Source organism: Eriocheir sinensis, chromosome 55 (assembly GCF_024679095.1).
Source record: "Eriocheir sinensis breed Jianghai 21 chromosome 55, ASM2467909v1, whole genome shotgun sequence".
In the NCBI taxonomy this organism is placed as follows: domain Eukaryota; kingdom Metazoa; phylum Arthropoda; class Malacostraca; order Decapoda; family Varunidae; genus Eriocheir; species Eriocheir sinensis.
In genome coordinates, this window is record NC_066563.1 from 6,246,134 (window position 1) to 6,274,066 (window position 27,933).

The 27,933-nt window shown below is 43.3% G+C and overlaps 2 long non-coding RNA genes across 3 annotated transcripts; one reads left to right on the top strand and one right to left on the bottom strand.

Moving 5' to 3' along the window:
- The first annotated feature begins 481 nt into the window (after positions 1–481).
- On the top strand, positions 482–25,638 carry LOC126983850 (uncharacterized). Of its 2 annotated transcripts, XR_007736267.1 has the most exons (4): positions 489–602; positions 1,110–1,183; positions 1,418–1,604; positions 25,404–25,638. It is a non-coding gene; the product is annotated as an uncharacterized LOC126983850 (long non-coding RNA). The 2 variants fall into 2 exon arrangements; XR_007736268.1 differs by lacking the exon at positions 1,110–1,183 and having other exon boundaries at positions 482–602; positions 25,404–25,635.
- Positions 25,639–26,647: 1,009 nt separating this feature from the next.
- Positions 26,648–27,933, bottom strand: LOC126983851 (uncharacterized). The gene is made up of 3 exons (XR_007736269.1): positions 27,872–27,933; positions 27,178–27,242; positions 26,648–26,945 (listed from the first exon to the last, which is right to left on the bottom strand). It is a non-coding gene; the product is annotated as an uncharacterized LOC126983851 (long non-coding RNA).

A 27,933-nucleotide genomic window follows, 5' to 3' on the forward strand; every position in this document is an offset into this window, starting at 1 on the left:
TGTAGGGGGATGAATAAAGATAGATACGTTAGATAAAGGGAAAAAGGGAAAGAAAGATAGGAAGAGAGAGGCTGACAGGGAAATGATAAACAGAAAGGAGGAGAAAAGAGGCATATGGATGAAGGAGAAAGAAAAGAATAAAGAGAAATGCAAAGAGGGAGAAGGGAAAAAGAGAGACAGGATGGAAGGGAAAAAGGAGAGTGAAGAAGAAGAAGAGGAAGAGGAGTTCAAAAAGCACATGAGTTGCCAAGTTACCTATTTTACCCTATACGAACTCAACACCAACCCAAATAAAGACATAAACGCGATTATCTTCAACCTCAACTCACTTAATCCACTCTAACCACCCTCTTCTACACGCATACAACCCCAGCTAACCTAAACAAACACATACAGACGAGTAACAGGCTGAACTCCATTTGTAAACACTGGAAACTCTGCGCAGTGAGACGGCGCAGCGGGTTGGTGACTAGTGATGGAGGAGAAGCAGGTGGAAAAAGAGGCGGAGGCGGAGTGAGTGGGTGACAGGCAGCTCTTATACTTCTCTTATCTCATCAACAACATTGGAGTAACTTTGGCCGCCGTCCTTGTCTCGAAAACAGGTAAGGGAACCGTCCGTCACGCGTGTGTTCATAGTTACGTAGACACCCGAGAGACAAGGCAAAGAGACGACGTTAGCGAGGCACTGAGTAGGTGAGTGGCGATGCGCACCTTCATATCGATCCGCCCTTTACAGCTGGTTTTCATGCCTTTTCAGCTAGTTTTTCCTACCTATTTAGCTAGTTTTATATATTATTAGTCCATTTCTGCTAGTTTTTTTTAAATATATGCTGCCTTTTTAGATTTTTTTTTTTAATCTTTTTGCGTCTTTTCTTTTTCTTTATATGCGTCCTTTTCAGATAGCTTTTTTTTATCTTATTTGCATTCTATTCAGTTTTTTTTTTTCCTGCTGCCTTTCTAGCTTGACTTCTTTAAGTTTCATTTGCTACCATTTTCAACTAGACCTTTTTTTATTTTCAGTTGCTTCCATATTAGCTAGACTTTTTTTTTTCATTTTTGCAGTTATTTATATTCCCTTTACCGCCTTTTCATCACTTCATCTTGCCTAGGGACGAGTTATGGCTCAGGAGACTACAAAGACGGCACTGGGCTATGAATGAGCGGGTTGATTGATGGCTGTCAGGTAGGTTGTACTCGCAACGCTTATGATATAATGTTGAAACTATTTTAACGAAGCACGTTTGTTGATTTTCTGTTAAGCATTACGGACAATTTACGGTTTCACCCAACCAACGATTTTCTTATGTGGTTCATGTTTTTCTGGTGACAGATGTAGTGAATTGCACGATTTTGTACCAGCATTACTAGTTATTTTACGTACTTATTAACTACTTATTCATATTTTACTCATTTTCAGGGTTCTTTAGTAACAAGGTAACGAGGAAGCACCAGTGAAGAAGCCTCGTCAAGCTGTAACTATGATCGACTCAACGAAAACGAAACAGCATCACGAAGCTTCGCCCGACAAACATCACACACTCGGCCTCGTCAGCGGCTGTGGTCTCGCTCTCACCAGCAGCGCCACCTTCAGGCACGAGCAACAGGTATGTACTCTTATTACCCAAAAGTAGGCTACAACTGGCAATAAAAATAAAGGTGATTATGTACCTTCGAGGAGGGAGAACTTATTTACAGTGACATAGTAGCTAAGTAGTAGTGTGTCGTGATAGAGCGAGAGATGACTAACTAGAGTTTCGTGTGTCGTGGAACAGAGACACAGTGTAGCAATGGGAATGGCGTGTTGGGGTACATTTAGACAGAAACAGACAGATACCAACAAATGGAGTGGTGTGTCGTAGTACAAAGAGACAGACAGATAGCCAAAGTAGCGAAGAAATTGATGTGTACAGAGAAACAGTCAGCGAAGATAGCATAAGAAGTGTCAAATCGTGGTACAGTAACACACACATTGTCGGGCAGAGTAAAGGACGAGATCGGTGTGTCGCTGATTGACTCGTGGACCCATCGGGGGAATGAAGACTCAGCAAAGTCGTGTTGGCGGCGTGTGACCAGCGGGTGTCGTGGGCTGGTCGATAAGTGTTGGGTGAGGAGGAGGAGGAGGAGGAGGAAGAATGAATGGAGGTAGGGGAGAAAGAAAGGGAGATAGAAAGAGAGGAAGAAAGTGTACTACGGGTGAAAGTTGTACGGGAGGAGGAGGAAGAGGAAGAGGAAGAGGAGGTGCAAATATACTAAGATGAAGAGATTGGAGTGATATTGCGGTCTTAATTTGGGTTTGCGTTCGAGAGAGGTAGATAGATAGATAGATAGATAGAGAGAGAGAGAGAGAGAGAGAGAGAGAGAGAGAGAGAGAGGAAGGAGGAGGAAGGTAATAATGAACGTGGCGGGGCTCCCAAGAGAGGCTTACTTTTGGACGAGTTGCCTTCATTACCAGAGTCGCTACTGCATCCCCCTACCCCCCGACCCCCCTTGCCTCCCTCCCTCCCTTCTTCAGCATTAAACTCCATTCTTCTCCTCCTCCTTCCCCTACTCCTCCTCCTCCTCCTCTCTTACCTATGTCCAAGATTACCCTCCCCATCTTCAATATTTCTCTCCACCCCTGCCAGTCACATCCTTCCTCTGTTACCGTTCTTCCCTTCCTTCCACCTCCTTTGTATATTCCCCCTTTTTCATATCCCCTTCCTCTTCCCTCGTTACCCTTTTCATTTTCAAGTCTCCATTTAGTATGATTCCATTTTTCCATCCCCTTCCCTTCCTTCCCCTTCACTAATAGCCAAAAACGCCCCTCTCTCTTTCATTTCCCTTTACTTCCCCCTCCTCTATGCATCCCTCTCCCTCTTGCCTTTTTAGTTTAGTCTGTCCCTTTCTCTCCCTTCCCTTTCCATCCCTTTTCTATACCTTTCCTATCTATTCCTTTTTCCTCACCCCACCCCTTAGCTTTCCCCTCCCTACCCATTCCTCTCTCATCTCTCCCTCTGTCTCTCTCTCCCTTCCTTTCCCATTTCTCTCTCCCCACTCAGCCAAAACAAATACTTGAGTTTTCGTCTGTTGGGATTGGTCGAGAGAGAGAGAGAGAGAGAGAGAGAGAGAGAGAGAGAGAGAGAGAGAGAGAGAGAGGCTGGGGGGAGTAGGAGCACTATCTGTTAAACCACCAATCAGGAGAGAGCATTGCGTCACCAGGGCTTTTTTTCTATTGGCTGAGAGGATGTTAATGTCACAGCACTCCACCAATCACCGCCTTGTATTCCCTCGTTGCCTCCAGAACTCACACGAACACCTGGAATTCATCACCTTCCCTTACTTAAAACGCGGATTCATTTTTTGTAGTAGTTTATGTCCTCTCAGATCCGTCACTTGCTATATCGCCCGTAAATCCCCGCGTGAAGAAATGCGTAGTTAGGTTCCTGGTGTTTTTACGATCGATGAGATAATAGCTATACTTGAGGTTCCCCGCCGCTGGTTCAGAAGCGATGTCTCTCGAGTCCCTTGTCCAGAATACATGGATTAGTTGGGTCGATGGCTGACAGATGGCGCGCGGGGCTGTATGTGTATATGAACGATCTTTTGTGTGTGTGTGTGTGTGTGTGTGTGTGTGTGTGTGTGTGTGTGTGTCCCTTACCTTAGCATTGCAGTAGTTTGAAAGTGCACAAACACACGTAGATCAATGTATATACTCGCACAGCAACACACACACACACACACACACACACACACACACACACACACACACACACACACTGATTAACTGCAGGTGTATTCATGTCGTTAAGAAGAGATGAACGAGCTCGTTACTGTTATAGCGCTGCCAAGGGATCGCCAAGTCCCCACATCAGACAATATTAATGAAATTTTGCCCTAAATATCATATAATCACAGTTTACTCTTTCTTGCAAAATGAATAGGTCTCGGCTTTGATAAACATTTGCAATCATGGTTTTCGCTAACAATTTTTAAGGAGTGTTATTGCATGAAAGTTTTTATAGATTTTTTGCTCCTAGAATTTAACGTTATACTCTATGCTGGAGTCTCATGAATATAACTTTTGAAATTGACTTTAGTGGAATGCATTTTCAGGTCTAACAAGGTAATCATGAGTCCTAGTAGTGGGCTATGATAATAAAGTATGTGTGTGTGTGTGTGTGTGTGTGTGTCAGGTTAAGGATGATCAGGTGTGAGAGGGCAGGTGTGCTATAACAGATTTGGATAAACAAAATTGCCTCACTAGCAGGTCTGAGATGAACAGGTTTGGAACATGTGTGTGGAACAGGTATAGAAAAAAAAACCAGCATGTGACAGGTAGGAGATGAACAGTTGTGGTACAGGTGTGCAAAAGAAACAAAGTAAGCGTGTGGAAGGTATAGACTGCAAAGGTGAGTCTCTGGCAGGTGCAGGATGAACAGGTTTGGAACATGTGTGTGGAACAGGTATAGAACAAATAAAAACAATCATGTGACAGGTAGGAGATGAACAGTTGTGGTACAGGTGAGAAAAAGAAACAAAGCGTGTGGAAGGTATAGACTGCAAAGGTGAGTCTGGCAGGTGTAGGATGAACATATGTGGGACAGGTGTGTTGAGGGAGAGTGTATGAGACCAAGGGTAGAGAGGAAGGTGAGGTAAGCAGTTTCCTCGCCCCTCTCATTCCACCTCCTTTCCTTCCCTTCCTCCATCCTTCGCTCTGTCGCCTCTCCCCTCGGTGCAATCAGCCTACCTCCATCCTTCACCTTCCCTTACCTTCCCTTCCTTCCATCGCTTGCCTCCTTCCATCACGCCTCTTTTCCAGTCATTTGCTGCCTCCTTCACCCCTTCCTTCTCGTTAGTTATCCTTAATTCACCCCTCCTTCCCTCCTCCTCCTCCTTCCTTCTCTTCCCTCTCTATTCCCATTCATTCCCTCCTAAACCCTAATTAATATTTTATGCTTCTCTTATTTTCATTATCTATTTTCTTTTTTCTCGTTAGTTATTCTTCCTTCACCTCTTCTCCCCTCCTCTCCTCCCTCCCTCCTTCTCTTCCCTCTCCCTTACCATTTGACTGTTACCTAATTAATTAATATTGTAATGCATCTAAGTTTGTTTCTCTTATTTTCTTTTCATTCACCTCTTTCCCTCTCTCCTTCCTTTCCCTTCTCTCTCTCTCTCCAATCATCCATTCTTCCCTAAACCCTAATTAATTAATATTGTAATTCACGTACTTTTATGCTTCTCTTATTTTCTAGTGCATTTTTTTTTTGTCTATTTAATTGCCTTTCAGATTTTTATGTACATACTCTACCGTAGTTTTATCATTAACTTTCTTCGCTTTTAATTAATCCGCTTCTCTGCATCGCTTATTAATTATTCTCTCGTATCTTCTCTGCTTTGGGATGAATGAGCTTTTTTATGCGACCTTTTGAACCCCGAGTGTCTGTATCTTTCTTTGTCTCCTCGTTCTTTTAGCTTTTTTTTTTCTCTTTTACGCGTTTTTTTTCGAATTCTGCGTCTCTTTGTCTCTTTCTATTAGTTCCTGTAGCTGCTCTCTCACTTTTTATGCGCTCTTTTGAATCTCTCTCTCTCTCTCTCTCTCTCTCTCTCTCTCTCTCTCTCTCTCTCTCTCTCTCTCTCTCTCTCTCTCTCTCTCTCTCTCTCTCTTCGCCCCTTCAGCTGCTTTTATACTTTCTTCACGCTCTTTTGAACCCCGAGTGTCTGTCTCTTTCTCTTCGCTCGTTAGTTGCTTCCTCACTTCTTATGAGCTCTTTTGAATCATGAGTCTGTAATTTTCTCTTTTCTGCGTTTCTTTAGCTTCTGTCTCATTTTCATGCGCTCTTTTGAATCACGTGTCTATGTATCCTTCTCGCTCTCCGTTCCCTTTAGCTGCTTTCTCAGGTACAAGCAGAATTTCCCTTCTCGTGGTATCAATAGGGAGAGAAAACGAGGGATCACGGGGTCAACTAAGCTGTTTTGCGAGGCACTGAGACCCGCGGAAGGTGTGGCGAGCGAAGCAAGGCGATGTGCGTTGGTAGTATCACACTCTTCCGCCTCTCACATCAACCATTTCCAGAGGCCAGAAAAGAGATCAGTTGTGTTCTAATGAGTGTTCTTTCACGATCGTGGTACAGAAGAAGGGTCAGACTACCAGAAGATTCGTAATACTACCCCTGGAAATGCCCACAACCTTGTTAAATGTGTGTGCTTGGGCGCCGAAATATCTAAGAGTCGTATTATTAGACATTTCATCGCTCAAGAACACATATTTGACAAGGCTTTCGTAGGAGTTGTGGGCATTTCCAAGAGTAGTTTTATGGCCCGGTGGTAGTTTGACCCTTCTGTACAATGAACCTAAAGAAACACTCATTAGAACCCGACTGATCCCCTCTTTGACCTTTAGAAATAGCTGATGTGAGAACTGAAAGTGCCTTCTAATACCAACTTAAGAGTACAGGCTTATGTAGACTCTGCATTTTAATCATTTTTCATCACTTCTTAGATTATCACTTTTTTTGTGGGGTTTGCTCGGAGCTCAGGGCGGTTTGTGTATCACCCTGACCTCACTCAATGCCTCCTCCTCCTCCTCCTCCTCCTCTTTTATTTTCTCCTCTTCCTCCTTCCCTTTCCTTTTCCTCAGGGTGTTTTCAATTTATAAAAGACCACCTGCATCTTTCTCCCGCCCTCCTACTCCTCTCCCTTCGTCCCTCCCTCCTCTTCCCTTTGTCTCCCTCCCTCCTCCTCGCCCACTCTCCCTCCATCTTATAATGAGGGATAATATTCTACACAAAACTACTCTCGATGACTCGCTGGTCTCGATGAATGATATAAGATTATGGCCTCTAATGCAATTTTCTTAGTTTTCTTTATCTGAAGGGATGTTTTTTTTTTTTGTCAGTCTAGTAAATTCGCCTTTCAGATTTTGGTGTTTTATTTTCTTTGGTAGATTTTATAGTACAGAAGACAACGACCTAAACTACACGTCTTTGTCTGTGTGTCTGTCTGTCTACGTATATGTGTGTGTGTGTGTGTGTGTGTGTGTGTGTGTGTGTGTGTGTGTGTGTGTGTGTGTGTGTGTGTGTGTTTGTCATTCCCCGTGTCTATATTATGTTGATCTCTACTTTTCTCTCTATCTCAATCTCTTTATCTATATATCTCTATCTGTCTGTCTGTATGTCTGTTTCCGTGTGTTGTCTGTCTTTCTGTGTGTGTATAATAGCTCGGTCTCTGTCTCTCTCCCTATCTATCTCAAACTGTCTATTTCTATCTATCTATCTGTATATCTATATTTCTCTATGTTTGTCTATATGTCTATTTCTGTGTGTCTTTCTGCGTACCTCTATTATCTTGGCCTTTCTCTTCCTTTCCCTCTCTCTCTCTATCTATCTGTCTATTTCCCCTGAGTCTGAAATACGACGCCGAAACACACCGCCAGATCAGTATACAAGGAACCTACAGCGCATTATTGAAAGAGAACCTCGTCTATGAATAATAATGAGACGCTATTGGAAAACTTACAGAGGACGACGGTGATGATAGGATGGGGAGAGAGAGAGAGAGAGAGAGAGAGAGAGAGAGAGAGAGAGAGAGAGAGAGAGCAGAGAGCAGAGAGAGCGCAGAGAGAGCAGGAAAAAAACATGCTTACCTATCTCTAAAACCCACACTAGCGCCATGCAAAAGAGATGAAAAACGAGATAAATTCAGTGTTTTCAAACCGTGAACTCGAGTTATTATGGAACCTGATTATGGCTGCAGGAGGGAGAGGAGGAGGAAGCAGGAGGAGGGGAAGGGGATCGGACTCATCCATATCCATCAAAGTATGGCCGCATATTATCCTGATCCACTCTCTCTCGGCAGCTCCTCCCACCACATAGTGATTTATTGGGGAACTATTACTCGATCTGAAGCAACGAAGGGGTGGAGGGGCAGTGAGGTGATGGTGCAGAGATGGGGGGACGCAGAGGAAAGGGGGCAAAGCAGTTCAACGAATGATGGGGGAGATATGAAGGGATAGAGAAACGATACAGTGTGATGGGGGAGGAGATGGCCGTGATGGGGATGATGGTCTGGGCTCCTCTGACGTGGCTGACGATGAGGTGGTGATGGCAGGGGTCGTGATGATGGTGATGATGGTTATTGGGGTAGTGATGGTGATGGCGATGGCGTGTTAGTGGTCGTGTTAAAGGGGAAGGGAAGAGTTGGAGTATGTTATCTTGTCCTTGGAGCCTCTTACCCGTCACTGCAGTTATTAGAAGCAGCTCGTCAACACAGAGAAGGATGGATGGCCCTGTTTAGATTAAGTGGGCCAAGTGGAGTAATTAGGGAAAGGAATGCAGGGGGAGTATCATATAGCCATCCGGGTTGTGTGATCGAGGGAAAAAAAATACAAAAATGAAACTTGACCTCAATGAACGAAACCAAGAAAGATGGGCTTGTTGAAATGAAGTAGAGAAAGTGAAGTCGTTTTATGTAAGGAACGCAGAGGGGGAGGGGGCAAAATAAGTGAGTCGGTTATGTAATCCAGAGAGAAACTACGAAACACAACCTCACCCCGCTGAAAATGCAGAGTAATTACAGAAAAAAATACAGAAAAATACAAAAAATACAGAAAAATACAAAAATACAGAAAAAAATACAGAAAAATACAAAAATACAGAAAAATATAAAAAAACTGAAAAATACAAAAAATTCAGAAAAATACAAAAAAATGCAGAAAAAAACTCAATAGAGAAATAGATAAAGCAAGAGTACAGAAGCAAAAATGCAGAAAATACAGAAATACAGAAGAAACACAAAAAAATCAGAAAAATACAAATAATAGAACACAAAATACAACATACAGAAAAAAAATTCCAATGCAACGCAAAAATTGAAAAAAACAAAACAAAAAACAAAACAACACCAGGGAATATAAAAAAACACGAAACACAGCAAAACTATTCTCGGCGCAACGTAGTGCTACAACGCAACACTTGACACGCGGCGGGATGGAACGTGACAGAAGGAAACGGAAAGGAACGCGTGATAAGGGAAGGGAAGGGAGGAGGCGAAAAAATGGGAGACGGTCATGACGAGACACAGAGAACGGAAGGAAAAGAGAAAAGAAATAAGAATAGGAGCAAGAAAAAGAGAACGGGAAGTAAATGGGAAAACAAGAATAGAAAAAAAAAGGGAAGGACAAAGGAACGAGAAGTAAAATGTAGGAGTAGAGAAGAAGAGGAGGAGCAGGAAAATAAGGAAAGAGAAGGAACAGGCAAAGAAAAGAATGGAAAGAGTTACTGGAGAAAGATAAAGAGAAATACAAGCAAAAAACAAAGAGTGGATGGAAAGAACAACGAGAGGAAGAGAAAAGGTGAAAAGAGAAGAAAGGGAGATGGACAGACAGGAGGGAGACAGACAGAGCAAGGAGCAACGGGAGGGAGGAAGGGATGAGAAGCAGAGAGGAAAGAGAGAAAGAAAGAAAGGGAGGACAACATGGAAAGGGTAATATTCCCCCCGAGTTATATATATAATTTTGAAGCGAAACTTGCACATCTTAATTAATTGTAAGTTTAGCGAAGCAGTTAAACCATACGAGGAGTGCAGGAGGAGTTACGCTTGAGAGTGTGTGTGTGGGTGGTGATGGTGACGGTGGTGGTGGTAGTGGTGTAGTGGTAGTGGGGGTGATGGTATTAAAAGTATGTGTGTGAGACTTTCAGGGCCTTGCTATGTCGACAGAAAGAAAAGGAAAGGAAAAAACAGAGGAAAAATGAAAAACAGATGGAGGGGTGGAGAGTATGTAGAGCGGTGGAGGGGTGAGACAAAAAAAGAGATGAAGGAGGTTGAAAGAAATGGGTGTATGGGGTAAAGGGTAAGTGGGGGGGGGGGGGGGGTTAGGAGGTGAGAGAAGGGCATGCAGGGGTAAAGGTGTTCGTGGAAGGGGGGAAGGAAGATGAAAAAGGTAAAGAGAGGGAATGAAAGGGTATAGAATTATGGAAAGGGGGAGAGAAAAGGAGTGAAAAAAATGGATTAAGGGGTATATGGTTAGTGGTAGGGGATCAGGGGAAAAGAAAAGGGTTAAAGAAGTGGATGAAGAGGTAGAGTAATAACTAATAGGAAAAGAAGAAGAAAAGGGAGGGAGGGTAGGTGATAGAGGTGAAAGAAGGGGATACAAGGGAAGAGGAGGAGGTGAAAGGGTTTGGGGGTGAAGGGGGGTGGGAGACGCAGGTGACGAGCTCTGGAGTCACCTGTCAGGGGGCGGGACACGCGGTAATGACCCCCCGTTGCGAAGGGTGACAGGCGCACGAATTACAGGTGACCGCCCCTCCTGTTACCTGCGGCCTCCCCTTCCCCCTGCATCCCCTCTACTGCACCAGCCTTTCCCTTTCTTTTTTTCCCTTTCCATTCATCCTTTTTTGCGGCCTTCCCCTCCCCCTTCATTCCCTCTACTGCACCAGCCTTTCCCTTTCTTTCTTTCCTTTCCATTCATCCTTTTTTGCGGCCTTCCCCTCCCCCTTCATTCCCTCTACTGCACCAGCCTTTCCCTTTCTTTCTTTCCTTTCCATTCATCCTTTTCTGCGGCCTTCCCTTTCCCCTTCATTCCCTCTACTGTACCAGCCTTTCCCTTTCTTTTTTTCCTTTCCATTCATCCTTTTCTGCGGCCTTCCCTTCCCCCTTCATTCCCTCTACTGTACCAGCCTTTCCCTTTCCTTTTTTTCCTTTCCATTCATCCTTTTCCTTTTTTTTCTTGTTTTCTTTTCTCTTTTCTACTTCACCAGCCCTTCTTTTCTCTCTTTTGTTATGTATTTTCTTTTTCATTCACCCTTCTCTATTGCGCGAGCCTTTTCTTTTGTTTATTTTCTTTCCATTCATTCATAACACAATCCTTTTTCCCTTTTCTATTTTTTTTAGTATTTACTTTCCCTTTCACTTTACGAACATTTTTCCTTTTTTTTTGTATAGATTCCTTTCCCCCTTTACCCACTCTACTGCATAACCCTTTTTCTTCTGTTTATTTTTTTCTATTTCCTTTCTATCCATCCCTTTCTGCAGTACACTCCTTTTCCTTTTCTTTTTTTGCTTTTTCCTATCCTTTTTAATTCACGAGCCTATTGATGCATTCCCTTTTCTCCTTCATATCTCTCTACTGCACATGCCTTTTCATTTTCTATTTTTATTATGTTTTCTTTCCCTTCTACTTTCTTTTATCAGCGTTTTTCTTTCTTTTTTCATGTGTTCCTTTTCCATTCATTCCTCACTACTGCACGTTTATTTTCCATTCTGTTTTTTTTTTCTTTATTTCCTGTTTTTTTTTTTTTATATTTCATTCCTGTCAATCGATTTTTTTCGCCCTCTGTCAGCCATGCAAGCCTTTTTTTTTTCATCCTTTTTCGTCATGAATTTTCACTTTTTTTATATCTAGTTCCTGGCCATCCATTTATTTTGCCCTCCAGAGATTAGTTTTGTTCGTTCTTAAACCTTCTATTTTTTCTTTTATTTTTCCTTTTATTTTTTCCTGTCATGTTTTGTGTTTTCTATTTTTTCTTTTTACATGCATTCTATTTCTATCACTCAATCTTTTATGTCCTCAAAGATAGCTGTGAACTCTATTATTCTCTCTCTCTCTCTCTCTCTCTCTCTCTCTCTCTCTCTCTCTCTCTCTCTCTCTCTCTCTCTCTCTCTCTCTCTCTCTCTCTCTCTCTCTCTCTCTCTCTCTCTCTCTCTCTCTCTCTCTCTCTCTCTCTCTCTCTCTCTCTCTCTCTCTCTCTCTCTCTCTCTCTCTCTCTCTCTCTCTCTCTCTCTTCCTCGCGCCTCCTCCACCTCCCCCACCCTCCACCCCCCGTCCCCAGCATCACCGTATCTTTCTCACATCATCATCCACGGCCTGTATTTCTTTCTCTTTTTTTATCCTTATTTTCTTCTTTTTTTCTTGTTTTTCCTAATCAGTTTCTTATTTGTCTTATCGCTCTTGTTTTTGGTCCACGTTGTCTCAGTTTTGTGCGTTTTTGTTCGTCTTCATCTTCATCTTATTATCAGTATTGTCAATTCTCCACTTCTATGCTCTTTTGTTTTCTATAAGTAATGTTGATCAATCTTGACCTTCTTTCTAACTTACCATTCTACATATTCTTACCTTCATCCCCCCCTTCCCTTCTATCTTGAGTCTCCCTTCCTCCTTCTCTTCCTTCGTCTTCCCCTTATCTTGAGTCCCTTTCCCTAATATCCTTCAACTCTTCCATCCCTTCCTTGTAACATCGGTCTCCCCCTTCCTCCATCCTCTATCTCTTGCTAAATATCTCCTTCCTCCTTCCCTTCCCTATAGCATAAGTATCCCCTTCCCTCCCCTCCTGTCTTCTTCCCTTCCTCCCTTCCTCCCTCCCTCCTTCCTTCCTTCCTTCCTTCCTCCCTCCTCCTTTCCCCTTCCTCCTTCCCTTCCCTCTATCATAAGTATCCTCTTCCCTCCTTTCCTCTCTTCTTCCCTTCCATTCTCCCTCCCTCCCTCCTTCCTTCCTCCCTCCTCCTTTCCCTTTCCTCCCTACCTCCTGCCTGGATGCCGCGGGTGTCAGTAAATAGCCCGCCACCTAAATAAGAGTCTTACCCGCCTTGTTTACTCCCCTTGGCACGGAAATTGACCTTTAACCCCGACTATAGTTTGTGCATTTAAGTTTATTTTACATATAAATTTAGACCTTTATAGATAGATAGATAGATAGAAAGTTAAATAGGTAGATGGATAGATAGATAGATAGATAGATTGACATATATATTTTTTTTCTATTCATCCCTCTCTACAGCACAATCCTACTTTTTTATTATTTTTTTCTTTTTTTTTCCTTTCCATTCTTTACAAGCATTTTTTTGTGTGTGTGTATTTCTTATAACAAAGATAGATTGGTTGATTGATAGATAGATAGAGAGAGAGAGACAGATAGATGGATAGATAGATATATGGGTAGACAGACAGATTGTGAAAGAAGGAATAGTTAGATAAAATATATAACCTTTGGAAGATTTCATTATAGAATTTACTCCGTCTTTGAAGCCGCTCTTGTGTGTATTGTGTATTAACTTTTTAAGTGTTCCCGTTAAACTATTATTCTCAGTCTCTTTGCACCAGCCGGCTATTAGTGGTTTTGTTTATGGCGTGCATCGGTAAACGCCGGCGAGGTGCTCTCAGAGACTCGTGAATACAATGAAACAAACGTCACGAATGGATGAAATTGTTTGAGTCTATGGATTCTAGTATTCAAGACCTTTGTAACACTTAAAATTGAGAGACACAGGGACGAATATTAAGAAGAAAAATAACTATAAAGAGAAGAAATGTGTGTGTCTGTGTGTGTGTGTGGGGGGGGGGGGGGGCTTTTTTTATTTTGATACGTTAAAAAAATTAATCTGGAAACGACTGATTTATAAAGTGAAAGGGATGGTGACCGCAAAGACCAGTGAGTGATGTTTATTGCGATCAAATTTATGGCGCCACTATAAAACACTTGTCTGCGCCACAACGGGCTGGGGTCGACTATCATCCTCCGCCAAGAAAGTCTACCGGCACCATAGGCAGAAGAAAAAAAATGTGGATGTTTTCAATCTGACTATATTTGCGTGCATATGGCTGTCCAATAGGTTTTCTGTCTGTCTGTCTGTGTGTCTCTACTTGCTATCCTAAAATTTATCAGAGGAGTTTCGAAAATACATTGTTAATTTGGGTCAAGTAACATTTATTATGCCCAACATTAACAATGTTTTCACTCGGGCTGTTTTTGTGTATGTCTGTTTTGTCTGTGTCTGTCTGTCTGTCTGTCTATCTGTCTGTCTCGGTATCCCAAAACCTAAAAAGGAATGAATTTTTAACATTTTATACATTTTAGGATCGAGTTTGATTCCTTTCGCACATCAACATGGACTCAATCAACACTTTTATATTTTCTTAAGGTAATCCACAGTTAAGAAGTAAGCATTTAAAGTACCTGAAGAGCACTTAACTTTTTTTCCTTTTAGTGACGATTCGGATTCCTTTCACAGAGCAACGTAGTACTCCATCAACACTATCACAAACCACGTAAGGTAATGCATAGCTAGGAAGTAATGCTATAAAGTCTAAGTATATACCAAGAAAACATTTTAGCTTGAATATTTTAGCGCCGGGTCGGATTCGCATGCAGATTAACCGTTTCCGAGCGTTTTGTACCATTAAGATAGCTAATTCAAGACGGGGTTATGAGGCCGCGGTGGTGGTGGCTGCTGAGTGCTCCCCTTCTCTCCTCTCTTATTTACTGCACCGGACGCGAGGGAAGGGAAGGGTGTGAAGGGTGAAGGAAGGAAGGGGATGAGGGGTGCAGGAAGGAAGGGGATGATGGGTGCAGGAAGGAAGGGGATGATGGGTGCAGGGGTGAGAGTTCAACAGTGCTTATGAATTTTAGCGATATTGGGGTAAAATTAGTGTTATAGAGTTGTTACATGTGAATATTTTAATGTTTCACTTTCCTATTCTTCAGGTGTGTGTGTGTGTGTGTGTGTGTGTGTGTGTGTGTGCCGCTATCCAGGTACTCCTATCTCCTAATTTTAACGTTTTATCTCCTTTTTTATCATGCTTTATTTCCTCCTATTCCTCTTTGTCCTTCTCTTTCTTCTACCTCCATTTAGCTTTTTCACTCACTCTGGCATCTCTTTCTTTTTTCATTCTACCTCTATTCACCTTCTCTTCCTATTTCTTTCATTCATTTTCTCCTTATCTTTCGTGCATTCTCCTCTTCATCATTCTAATTTTGGTTTTCATTTTAACTTTCATTACTCTCTCCTGTGGACCTCCAGCTCTTATTCCTCATCGCACTCCTTTTCCTCCTTTTTTTCGCTTAAGATCCTTCACTATATCTTATTTGTGCTCCACCGTCTCCTCTTTCTCCTCTTCCTCGTCCTCCTCAACCTCGATCTGTACCACCGCTCCTTGTTTCGCCTTCTCCTCTTCCTCCTCCTCCGCCGCCTTCGCCTCCCCCTCCACCTGGATTTGGGCTGAAGCATCCGTGAGTGTCTGGCCTTTCCCGAGATCGTCGTTCACATCTCTCAACGGGCGTGTAAGGGTAGGTAAGAGAAGGAGGTGGTGGTGGTGGTGGTGGTAGTAGTTTGGTGTGATAGTATAGTAATGTAGTGTAGTATTTTTGAGACTGCTCCTTCTGCGACCCAGTTATACTTCAATCATATCCCCTATTTTGAAGGCTTTGGACAGTACTATAAAGAGCTGCGTTCCGCAAGCCCTTTGGTGTTAGGTTCTGGATTTGTGAAGTAGAGATCGAGTGACCAGTTAATGAAATTCTTGACAAGCTAATGGGATTCTGTACTTTGGCGCGAACCTACTGTGAAGAATCCTGCTGTAGATGACGTAGTAGTAGTAGTAGTAGTAGTAGTAGTAGTAGTAGTAGTAGTAGTTGTAATAGTAGTAGTAGCAGCAGGAGGAGGAGGAAGAGTATAGCAGTAGTAGTAGTAGTGGTAGAAGTAGTAGTAGTAGTAGTAGCAGTAGTAGTAGTAGTAGTAGCAGCAGGAGGAGGAGGAGGAAGAGTATAGCAGTAGTGGTAGAAGTAGTAGTAGTAGTAGTAGTAGTAGTAGTAGTAGTAGTAGTAGTAGTGGTAGGGGAAGGAGGACGAGAACGAGGAGGAGGAGGAGGAGGAGGAGAAAGAGAAGGAGGAGGAGAAATAGAAGTAGAAGCTCTTTGACCGTAGACTTCTGGTACGCGTGTGTGTGTGTGTGTGTGTGTGTGTGTGTGTGTGTGTGTGTGTCGATGCAGCTCAAGTACAAAAGGTGATCACACACATTCACACTGAAGAGGATACTGTCGCTCCTCTCTTTGTTCCTCTCGTGCAATCACCGCATGTCTCATCTCTTCTTATGTGCATTCCTTCGATTTCTACGACTTCGAGTTACACCCCCATTCACTTCACGGAGAGAGGGGCGAGAATGAGTTAAGTGTGAGTCGGTCTCTACTTTTCCTTGCGTGTACTATTAATTTTGTGCTGCCTTATATTATGTTATTTTATGCTGGAGCGAATGGAGGTTGTAATTACGTTTTTTTTTAACTATTGGTTACTTGAGAGAATGTGAAGGTGAGGCGGAAGCGAAGGTGAAGGTGAATAGTAACAGTGAAAATGAGTTAAGTTTCATTATGATGTGTAACTGTTTGGTATCTCCTCAAATTTCCTTTATTGAAGACTTGTATAGCGACCTTCCTTCCTCTTCTTTTAGTACTAGTATTCTAAAGTGATTATGGGTTAGTGTTTCTGTGTTTAATCCTCGTTTTCCTGTGTTAGTAGTGATTTTTCGTATCCTCAGGTGTGTTTAGTTGGTTGGAGCTTCATATAAGAGACTTTCCACTATTTTTTTTTCATCCGCTAGCGTTGTAAAGCGACTATGTGTAAATATTTCTATGTTTCATCATCGTATACCATAAATTGACCCTTTTTTCGGCCACCTCTTTTGATTCTTTACAGGAGCAGCGAGTAGCGGGCTTTTTTTATTATTTTCCTTTTTTTGTGCCCTTGAGCTGTCTCCTTTGTCTTAAAAAAAAATGCCAGTAGTTTTTTCGTTTCCTCATGCGTGTTCAGATAGTCAGAACTCGTTATCTCCTCTTCAACATTTTTTTTTTTTTTACAGTAAAGGAAGAAGCTCAAGGGCAAAAAGAAATGGGAGAAAAAGAGCCGGCTAACCACTCTGCTCCTATATAAGAAAGTATAGATGAGTGGATAAAAGAGAGGTCAAGTTCAGATGGGGAGGTGTCTCGGTACTCTCTCTAAGTATGCCGTGGCCTGTTTCCCTAACCATAAAGAGATGAAAGGAAGGTAAAGTGAGTCGGATTATGCTGCTCGCAAGGACGGAGGCGAAATGAGGAAGTTTCATCGCTAAGTTTCCTAACATGTCGCGACGAGGAACACGATTCTCTCAACAAGGAGGTGAAGTTAGGCGACATAAAGAGACGCAGAGGAAGCTTAATGTAAACGTTGAAATACGAAGTTAAGCAGTGAATAAGCCGATCCAGTCATGCTCCAGCTGGTGCCGTGAGATATACGGAGAAGAAAAAAACACTTAGGCACAGTACAAGAAGACGTTGAAAGAGTGGATTCAAGTCCATTTGGCTATTAATGTGACGCTTTTAACGAAATATAACGTCACCTTCATAAACAAACCGCTTAAGTCATTATTTTTTACTTCTCAGGAAATCAGAAAAGAACTTGTCATCATCTCATTTGGCTTACGATTTAGGCAGAAATGAAAAGGCCAATTCTAAAACACTCGAACCTTGAATTACGAAGGCAACTTTACAAAAATGGGCGTCACATGATAAAAATAAATTGATGTAGACAAAAACCTGGAAATTGATGAAAAGTGACTTAGGCGATTATTTTATGAGGGTGACGATAAGACAGAACTTCAATCAGAAAACTCAGTAAGGGCAAATGAATGAGAGTTTCCATGATAGCAAGATCGCGTTAGGTTAATTGTTTAGGAGCGAGAGTTAACAGAATCTCAATCAGAGGGTAGCGAAAGGGCCGGCTAACGAGTTTGTAGCATAGCGAGGTCACGTTAGGTTATCGATCCGGCAATTAACAGAATATCTTACGGAATATCAGTCAGAAAGTGTATTAACAGCGAGGGGATGAAAACATTGAGGACAGCAAGGCCATGTTAGGTTATTTAGAATCTCGGACGGAACACCAGTCAGAGGAAGGTATAAAAGCCAGCGAATGAGAGTTTATAGCTTAGCAAGGTCACGTTAGGTTTTAATATTTGGGTTAAATTTTTTTCTGAAACGCCGAATTTTTCTACCATTAGGGAACGTTTTCTTATATCCTCCTGTAGTGAATTTAGGAGCAACTTTAGGAGCATGGCGAGGGTCGGTGGCTATAGTTGAAAAGTTGTAGTTTCTTATAGTTAAAACGATTTTGCTCTATATGTTTTAGTTATAGAGTAGTAGGTTGTTTAGCTGTGGCGGGTAATAGCCTCTTAAGCACAGTCAGAAGACTTAATAAAATCGAGTGAACGAGAAAAGTTTCGTTTAGTCGGCGCAACATCTGTGGTCATATGCCGTGAGTGGACGAGAGTGTAGACTGTTTATAGCAAGGCAAGGTCACGTTAGGTCATTTAGCTGCCACGGGTAACAATCTCGGGCGAAATACCAGTCAGAGGGTCGGTGTGAGGGCGGCGAGTGAGCAAGGGCGGTGTTAATGGTTTACTGTGGCGATGGTGATGAAAACGCTGCGGTTATATTCCTGTTCACACTCACTCAGCCCCGCACGCAAAGACCCGTTGAATGGTGAGTGATTATGTTCTTCATGGAAACCCCGATAATTGCTTTCGGTGTGACTGTTTCGCCTGCTGTTGTTGTTGTTGTTGGTAGTGGTAGTTGTGGTAGGGTTGTTAGTAGTGGTGGTGGTGAGGATGGTGGTGTTAGTAGTGGTGGTGACGGTAGTGGATGTCGTGGGTGTGATGTTAGAGATTGTGATTGTGATGTTTCAACGATGGTGGTGGTGAGTGGTTTGTTGCAAGTAGTGATGGTCATGGTGGTGGTGGTGGTGGTGATGGTAGTAATAGTTGTGGTTGTGGTGGTGGTGGTGGTGGTCTTGTATTAATCGCTCCCGGGTTTGTATATAATTTGTTGGGAGGGATTCGCGTTCCGTTGCCTTCGCTTATGATTAAAAAAATATTCGCTTTGCAGTTGAGTTTGTTAGTGTTTATTTTGCGTGGGATGAACATATATTTTTTTTTAATGATTTATGGATGCTTTATTTAGTAGCCATCCTTATTACTTAAACCGTACATATTTTAGCTTTTTTTTGCTTTATTCCTGTTTGTTAGCTGTTTTTTTAATGCTTAAGTCGTACATGCTTTATATCTGGCTTCGGTTTAAAGTTCTGTTTCTTGGTGACATTTTTATCTTTACTTATACCGTTCATGTTTAGATCATCTTGTAGTTTGAAGTTATAGTTACTGATACATTTTTTTTTTATGACTCAGAAGGTACATTTTGATCATTATATCTTCCTTGCCTTCTTTTTAAATTCGTTTAGGTCAATTTTTATTTTCTTTGCCTCGTTAGTTATTTATCTATGTATGTGTGATTTTTTTTTTTTTTGGCAAACGAAGACCATTATTTCTACATTTAATTCTTCTCCTCCAGGTTTATATTTTCCTCAGTCGTTTATTTTGATCTTAAAACATTTTGTAATCATGAAGGTTGTGCTTGCCCTTGAGAGTTTGGTTAATTGAGTCAGAACTTCATCACCGTTGCTTTCCATCCGATAATCCCTTATTGAAGCTCAACACATACACGCTATTCACTTTTTTACAATATGAAATTCTCACGAACCTATTGTGCTCAGACATCATTACTCACGGCATTAATGCATTACGAGCTACGCATCAGATTCAAACACCTCGCTGATTTCATGGAGCTATTCACAGTAACAACCCAGTCATTATAACCTTTCTAACTATTAAAAGGAGAACCACAGACTTCCATGTGATATCCGCGGTAAAATGTCGTAAAATAGCAAAAGATAATAGTAAAGATAATAAATATAGTAAAAAAGTAAAAATAAAGACCAAATCAAATCACTAAATCAAAGCAAGCAATGACAGGGAAGCAGAGAAGGCGAAAATCGTTGAGAAACATGAACCACGCCATGATAACCACGATATTGAGACAAACCAGCCGCGAGCTACCACCGCATGCATTCATTACGAGCCGCGGTGACCCGGGGCGAGGAAGAGACAGAATAACCGCGATAGAGGAGCAGTGAGAGCAAGAATCGGTGAAGAGACGCGAAACAACCCACAACCTGAGACACTGTGGGCCATTTTCCCAAACCTTTCGTCGGCCAAACTCATGCATTTAACAAAGCTTTCGTAGGATTTGTAGGCATTTCCATGGGTAGTTTTATGACCCTGGTGGTAGTGTGGCAAAGTTTCTGCACCATGAACGTAAAGAAACACTCATGGGGACACGTTCAACCTCTATTTTTGGCCTTTATATATGATTGATGTGAGAAAAAGAACCATCGAAGACTATCGCCCTGAGACACACTGTGGGTCATATCCTCAATCATTTCGGGGCACACCCAAATTAGGTAAGGCTTTTTTAGAGGTTATTGTGGGTATTTCCATGGGTAGTTTTATGAGCCTGGTGATAGTTTAACAAGGCATCTGCGCTATGAATGCCAAAAAGCACTCATTAGAACCCGACTAATCTCTTTTGTGACCTTTGAAAATATCTACTTGTACACACTCACATATGATAAAGCTTTCTCATATGTTGTAGGTAATTTCAAGGGTAGTTTTATGAGCCTAGTGATAGTTTAACAAGACATCTGCGCTATGAATGTTAAAAAGCACTCCTTAGAACCCGACTAATCTTTTTTGTGGCCTTTGAAAATATTTACTTGTACACAAACCCATATGATAAAGCTTACTTATAAGTTGTGGGTAATTCCATGGGTAGTTTTATGAGCCTAGTAATAGTTTAACAAGACTTCTGCGCTTTGAATGCGAAAAAACATTCATGAAAACCCGTCTAATCTCCTTGCGGCCTTTGAAAGTATTTGTTGTGAACCGAGAAGAGTCTGAGAATGCGGACTTGAGACACAAACTCTTCGCGACTCTCCTCAACTCTCACGCCCAGGCGGAGGTGACAGTCCTCCTCGCCTCTCTCATTGTTTCCGTGACTCTGCAAACATTACCTCCTCCTCCTCCTCCTCCTCTTCCCTCTCTCCTCTCTTCACTCCATTCCTCTCACTTCGCTTCGCTTCCTTGCCTTTCCTAAACATGCTATACTTTCTTCTTTTTCCTCCTCTCTTTTTTCATTCGTCTTTTGTGGATAGTGTCGTCTTTCCTCCTTTGCTCATTGTTCTCCTCCTTCTTCTACACTCTTCTTTCTCTATTTTCATTCACTTCATATTCTCTTTCTTCCCTTTGCTTAACATTCTCCATTTAACTTCATTTATCTTTATTTCTTCTTTATCCTTCACTCCACGTTATTCTTGTTTTTCATCACTCTTTCTTCCTCCCACATCTACTCACGTCTCTTTGTTTTTATCCCTTTTTGTTTCTCCCTCCGCCCACACCTACTCTTTCATACCACTCAAAGAAACGGAGGAGGAGGAGGAGGAGGAGGAGGAGGTCACATGAGGAAGGAGGCTGAGTGACGGATCAATGGTCATATACAGCTAATGTACGAGATGGTGAGTGATGTAACGCGTCTCAGGGTCGGGCGTGCGTTTTTGTGGCGTCAGGGAGCCGAAAATAACTGTGGTAAGCATGAATGATGAGGCCGAGGGAGGGCAGCGGCGGGAGCGAGGGTGCGGAGGGCTGAAAGGGTCACTGGTTTACTGGCATGATGTTCCCCGCGAAAAATGTGACCGCGTGTTGCCCCTCCGACGTAAAATATGTACCGCGTGGGAATGTTTTTTTTACGGCACTGGCTGAAGGCAAAACAGGAGCGTAAATATAATGCCCCAAATACGCTTCTTCAGTCTAATTACGGGACGGAGCAGGAAGCGAAAAGACACAGAGAACAAGAGGGCGAAAGGATAAGTAAAGAGTAGGAATGTTTTTTTTTGTTTTTGTTTTTTTTACGGCACTGGCTGAAGGCAAAACAAGAGCGTAAATATAATGCCCCAAACACGCTTCTTCAGTCTAAAGGAACGGGACGGAGCAGGAAGCGAAAAGACACAGAAAACAAGAGGGCGAAAGAATATGTACCGCGTAGGAATGTTTTTACGGCATTGAGTAAAGGCAGAGAAGAAGTCAAAAAGATGCCCCCCACACGTTAAGGAAGAAAAAGACGGGAAAGGAACCATATACACTGAGAAGAAGAAGGAGGGGAAAGGATATGGACTAGAGTGAAAGATAAAGAAGGAAAGAAGAGAAAAGGTTGATGCAGAATGTAGAGAAAAGGGGAAAAAAGGAGACTATGAAGTAAAGGAGGAGAGGGAATGAAGAGTGTAGAGGTAGAAGGAGAAAAAGGGGCAAAATAGGAGTTAATAGAAGAGGAAAAAAGATTAAAATGTGGAGTGTTTTTTTACGGCACTGAATAAAGACAAAACAAGACCCGCTGCTTCACTGGAAAGGAAGGAGGCGAAGCGGAAAGCAAAAAGAAGACACAGAATAAGAATGCGAAAAAGGTAAGGGGAAAGGAGAAAGATACTGATATAATATGAGCTACAAAGGCAAAATGAGAGGGTTAAAACAATGCCCCGACAGGCTACTTCACTGGAAAGGAAGGAGACGGAGAGCAAGAAAATGAAAGACACTTGATAAAATTTTAGCTGCAAAGGTGCCGACACAGATACTTGTTGGATGCAAAAATCTGATAACCTCCACGAGAGAGAGATCTTTCACCCCTTCTTACCTGCGGGTGTTTATATATTTCCTAACCTCGTGTTTCTCTCTCTCATATCCGTAAGAATGAATAGCAAATCTTTATCATTACAGAACAGTTACTTGAAGACATGCACTTTCTACCTCGACCTCATCTCCATTCATCTACGGCGTTCATATACTTCCTAACGTAATATGAGTAGAAAAGAATAGATTATCTTTACCCTGACGAGACAGTGAATTCGAGATAGTTTTAATCTTCCCTCCTTCCCTTGATCTTGCTTTTTCATATATTCTCCGACTCTGTGTCTACCTGTCATTCGCGTATAGGAGTAAACAGAAAACAAACAGTTAGTCCCCACAAACCACGTTAATTTGACTCCCCTTCCCTCCCTAACCCGTATTCAAATATTCACGAACCTCCGTATTTCTTCCTTTTTTAGCCCTCCGTATAGCCTGAGAGTCCTCAAATATTTACCGACCTTACGTTTACCTCTGTACGAGTAGGATACCACCACAGGACAGGTACTTTTCCCCCTACCGGCGAGTCTCCATATATTTACCGACCCCGTGTTTACCTCCGTCATATTAGAGGATAAAGGTGTGATTATTGAAATGGACATAATGGGCGGAACAACGTAGATTAGCGGCCTTAAGTGGTACTGTTACCTTACCGTATGTCGGGGGCTGTGGCGTGGTGGTGGTGGTGCTGGTGGAGGTGGAGGTGACGGTGTGGTAGTGTGGTGGTGGTGGAGGGGCGGAATCGCAGCACTCCCGGTCTGGGAATTCACTCCCTGACCCTCGCCCGGACAGGAGAACCAGAAGCACCACCACCACAGCTGACGCCCTCGCCCCCATGAGTCTGGTGCCGGTGGGGGGCGTGAGGGGTGGGACAGGCGGCATGGTGAGAGGAACCACCGTCAGCAGGTTCGTGTCCAGCCGTGAACCCGTCAGGATGTGTCTGCGGCGAGTTATCAGATAGCGTGGGTTACTCCTCGTCCACTTCGCGTCACGTTCATCGCCTCAGTTCCTTGCACTTTCTCTGGCCCGCGAATCCTTGCTCTCATTAACACCGCGTGAGGGGAAGAAAAAACAGCCTTAAATTCGACTCAGGCTTTCATTGGGCGATTTCTTCAATTACCGCAAAGTGTTTTTCCTCGTCTGCGTCGTCATGTCCCCCTCAGGAAGGTTACCGGCCGGCGGGGAGACGAGAAAAGCCTTGGGAGAGGTCACCAGGCCAAGTCCTGAGGTTTGCCTAGCGCCTCTTCACCCCCCGAAGTCAGTCTGGTTCATGGCAGCGTCTGTGTGGCACGGGGAGCAGCACAGTGTCGGCATTGTTTTGTCTTTACCCGTCTGAGGGAAGTAGAGAAGGTTATTGGTTAAGTGGTGTGCGGGTCCGTTTTTAAGTAGGGCATTTAGGGCAGTCTTACGTCATTATTGCTAAGCGTGTAGTCGCGGGCGATGGCAGCCGCGGCAGCGTGGCCTCGCGGCAGGATTAGTTTCAGGACGCTGGGAGATTTGGATGCAGACTCGATACCGCTCCTGTGCCAGTCGCCGCGGAAGATAAAGTAAGGAAATCAGGCAGTTACTTCCTCATACCATCAAACTATACCGACTTGACTGTCATCCTTATGTAAAAAAAGAATCTACATGTAGTACGCGCGGCAAACTTTGTTCATAAAAGTTATACAAAGATTGATTTCCACGCTCTTTTACGGTGAATCGGCGGAGTCTTGGCTCTATGCGTGTACGGGAGGGTAACGCTGTGTCTTACTGGCGATGGGAGACTACAGCGTGCCTGGGGAGGGGGCGGAGGGGCGGTCACACGCGAGAGGGAGGGAGCCGCCCGACCTTTTGCGTCCACGTCTCAATGGTGACTGCCCGGACCACCGCGGCCCCGCCCGACCCAACCTGCCTCACACGGGCTCACACCTGCGTCGAGCGAGGCGGGGAGGAGTCCTGGCCTGCTGTACGCCGCCAACCACACACACACACACACACACACACACACACACACACACACACGTACGTTTATTTATTCACTCATTCATTCACTCACTCACACACTCATTCACTCGCTCTCCCACTCACTCATTTATTTATTCACTCATTCATTTACTCAAACACACACACACACACACACACACACACACACACACACAGTCAGCAGTATATTATATGCTCCACCGTCAGGAGGGGTTTGTAGGAAGCAAGGATGATTAGGGAGCGAGAGAGTTAAGGAAAAACAAATGGGGTTAAAGAAAGGAGGAAAAGAAAGAGAGAGAGAGAGAGAGAGAGAGAGAGAGAGAGAGAGAGAGAGAGAGAGAGAGAGAGAGAGAGAGAGAGAGAGAGAGAGAGAGAGAGAGAGAGAGAGAGAGAAGGAATATTGGAGAGAGGGAAGAAAAGATAGAGAGCGAGAGAAAGAAGTAGACAAATATAGAAGCAGTGAGAGAAAACAGACTGTGACAAAAACAGACAGAGAGAAACAGTGAGAGAGAAAGAGACAGAGAAGGAGGGAGCGAAATAACGTGTGCTTGGAAGACTGTAAGCGATGACAAAGGCGAAGTATATAGAGGAGCTTCGCGCCTTCGTAATCCACCTTCCCGACAACTTGTAAGACACTTTTCCTTGCCAGCCCCAGACACATCACCTTCAGCTAAACGTTCTGACAGTGGTGGTGGTGGTAGGGGGGGGTGGGCGTGTGCGTGTGCGTGTGGGCGTATATCCTGTGTATGTATTTTTTTTATTTTTTTTTGCAGAACTATCATGCATACGTGTAATTTATGGGATTTTTTTCTGGAATATGACGTGTGTTGGTATTAATTTATGTATGGGTGGGGGGGGGAAAGGGGGTTAGTCGTGTAGTCAGCGTGTGCTTGTGTATATGTGTGTGTTTTAAGGATTTTTTGGACCGCATAAGCCATTTTTGTTTTCTCGAAGGGCAGCAAACCGAACCCTTAAAACTTTATAAGAAATTGATACAAACCTTAAAATTACATAACTGAATCCAAGCCTTTAAAATTACGTGAGAACTGAGTCCAAACATTTTAAATATCACAAGAACTGAACCCAAACCTTATTTCCAGGGACCGAGGAGCTGAAGATCGATAAGGCTGGGTGAGAGGAGCAACCCGCGGCAGGGCGTGTGTGTCGCGGCGGCGGGCGTGGGGAGGCGCGGGATAAGTCGTGATAATCAATCCGCTGAAGAGGTAGATGAGGCGTGAAAGGAGGAGGAGGGGGTGAGGGAAGACTGTTTGGGGAAGTAGGGGTTGAGGGCAGGCGTGAAGGGTAGAAGAAGGGGGTAAGGGGAGGCTGTTTTCAGGGGAGAAGGAAGTGAGGGCAGACTGTTGGGGGAGTAAGGGTGAGGGCAGACGGTCAGGGGGAGGGGTGAATGGTGGTAGGCAGGAGGGGGAGGGCAGACTGTTGGGGGAGTAGGGGTGAGGGCAGACGGTCAGGGGGAGGGCTGGCTGAAAGAAGTGGAAAAGGGTATAAGAGGCGAAATGGGTGTAAGGAAGGAATCTTTGGGACTTTAGTGGTGTTTACAAGTGGGAATATAAGGGATCAGCCGGAAGGGAAAGTACAAGAGTAGCCAGGGAGTCCATATTGCAGGCGTTTACCGTTGTGAGGTTTCAGGCCCCGCTCCACTGCTAGTTTAGCCTCGATACACTTATCGAAAACCTCGTAGTGAGTCTTGATTGCTTTCATGAATAGGTTCTTCCTGAGCCTTCCAGAAATGAATCCATGGTCGAGTAGAGTTTTCCCCTCTAGCCAGTTTTTACTCTTTGCTTCTGGTCTTCCACTAAAGTGCTACTCATCTTCCTTTACTCTTTGCTTCTGGTCTACAACACTTCTCTCACGACCTATGCATTCAACATTCTGCTATTCACAAATATCTCCTCTCTACCCCCTTGCCTATTTGTAGATCATCTTGGCCTGAAAGGTGATCATCTTGGCCTGAAAGGTGCTGCTTTGAACAAATCCTTTTCAGCACAAATCGACATGCGGTATTGCTCGTTCTATTTCTCAGGGTGATTTAAGCAGCCCATTCAAACATCTAAGTACTGGATGGCGTTACGTTACTAGTAGAGAGAGGAAGAAGCCTGGACCGTAAGTACTAAGGGGCACGTGAGGGGGAAGTGGTGCAAGTAAGTCGAGTGAGTGGTGGTCATCGTCCGAATGAAGTCCCTTCACCTGTGTAGCAGAGAAAGGGAGCAACAGAACTTATACTTTATTCAAATATTTGCTGTCAACCGAGTAGGATGCGGAGTGGTTGGCTGCGTTCTGTACTTCGGTTGTCTTCTGTTGGATGCAACGAGAATAAAACTTCGCAAAAATTAGCTTTATTTTTTATATAAAAATACCTCATTGAGCGTCCGGAGACAACTCCTGCATCAGCCAGCACTTGAAAAAGCAAAAAAAAAAAAAAAAAAACTAAAAATATCAAAAGTGAGGAGTCCAACGAACTCTTACACAAAACTGCTTAATAACCAGCGTCTTGCTAGCCCTTAAGTCTGACAAAAACCGTGCAACAACAACACTTCCGGCCGCCGTGGATCCGTCGATGGTGCGTCGGTGGTTTGCGAGGGAGGAAGGGCGACGGCAGGAAGCAGCAACGTCACGCCGGGCGCCTGCAACGTTAATAGAGAGCGAGAAAGTTTAACCGTATGAGAAAACACGAATTACAATATCCATTATTATCCTGCACTAACATCTTAAATGTTTTACATTAAAGCAAGTAAATAAAAAAAAAAAAAGGTCCTTTCGACCCACAAATTCAAGTTCAAAACCAGCATCTACAAAACAAAGATTGAGTATTACAGACAATATAGTTCCACGAATGCAAACGTATACTTGGATTACCGTGGACAGCTGAACACAGCGGACAGCGCAGTCACCAGACGAGGCCACAACGAACACCACCGCGCCTGAAACAAGGGTAGTAATAGGGCTAAAAATTTTGCTATAAACCACCCGAATTAGAGTAACGCATAACGTTATTAGTGCCCAATATTGGTAAAAGATTGGCTCGCCGAAACTTTGAATAATGAGGTAGTTCAACTTTAACTCGTCACGAGTAGTTATTATAATCTGCGTTGGAGTATTTATTCGCTTTATCCATGCACTAAACTTCAAACTACGCCAAATTAAGACTATGTGGCTATCAAGACAAGCTGCAGTTTATAAAGTGAAAACAACCAAAATGATGGTTGGTGTCCATGGAACAGTAAAATATGCAACTGACCTACCTTTTGTCTTAACTATACCAGGGCAGTCTGATAGTTAAATAATTACCAAGTTATCTACTGAACAACTATTTCCAAGCTCCCAAAGCTTCAACACAGGTCGCCAACGCTTTATTCTTCCTGAATGTTTTCACCAAGCGAATAGTTTAAGCCAACGACTATCAGGCCTAACCCAACAAATAGTTTCCTAATCATCTGACAACTCTAATACACAAAGATACAAAAGCTTTAGTCACCAACAATCCGCTCACCGAAAACAATAACTCAGCCAAGTGCAAATATTTCACAACACTAAAAACAAGAAAACTGACCTGCAATCGAAGAACCAGACGATGTTCACCTCGCCCCTCCTCAGCGTGGACTGCCTTCGCCT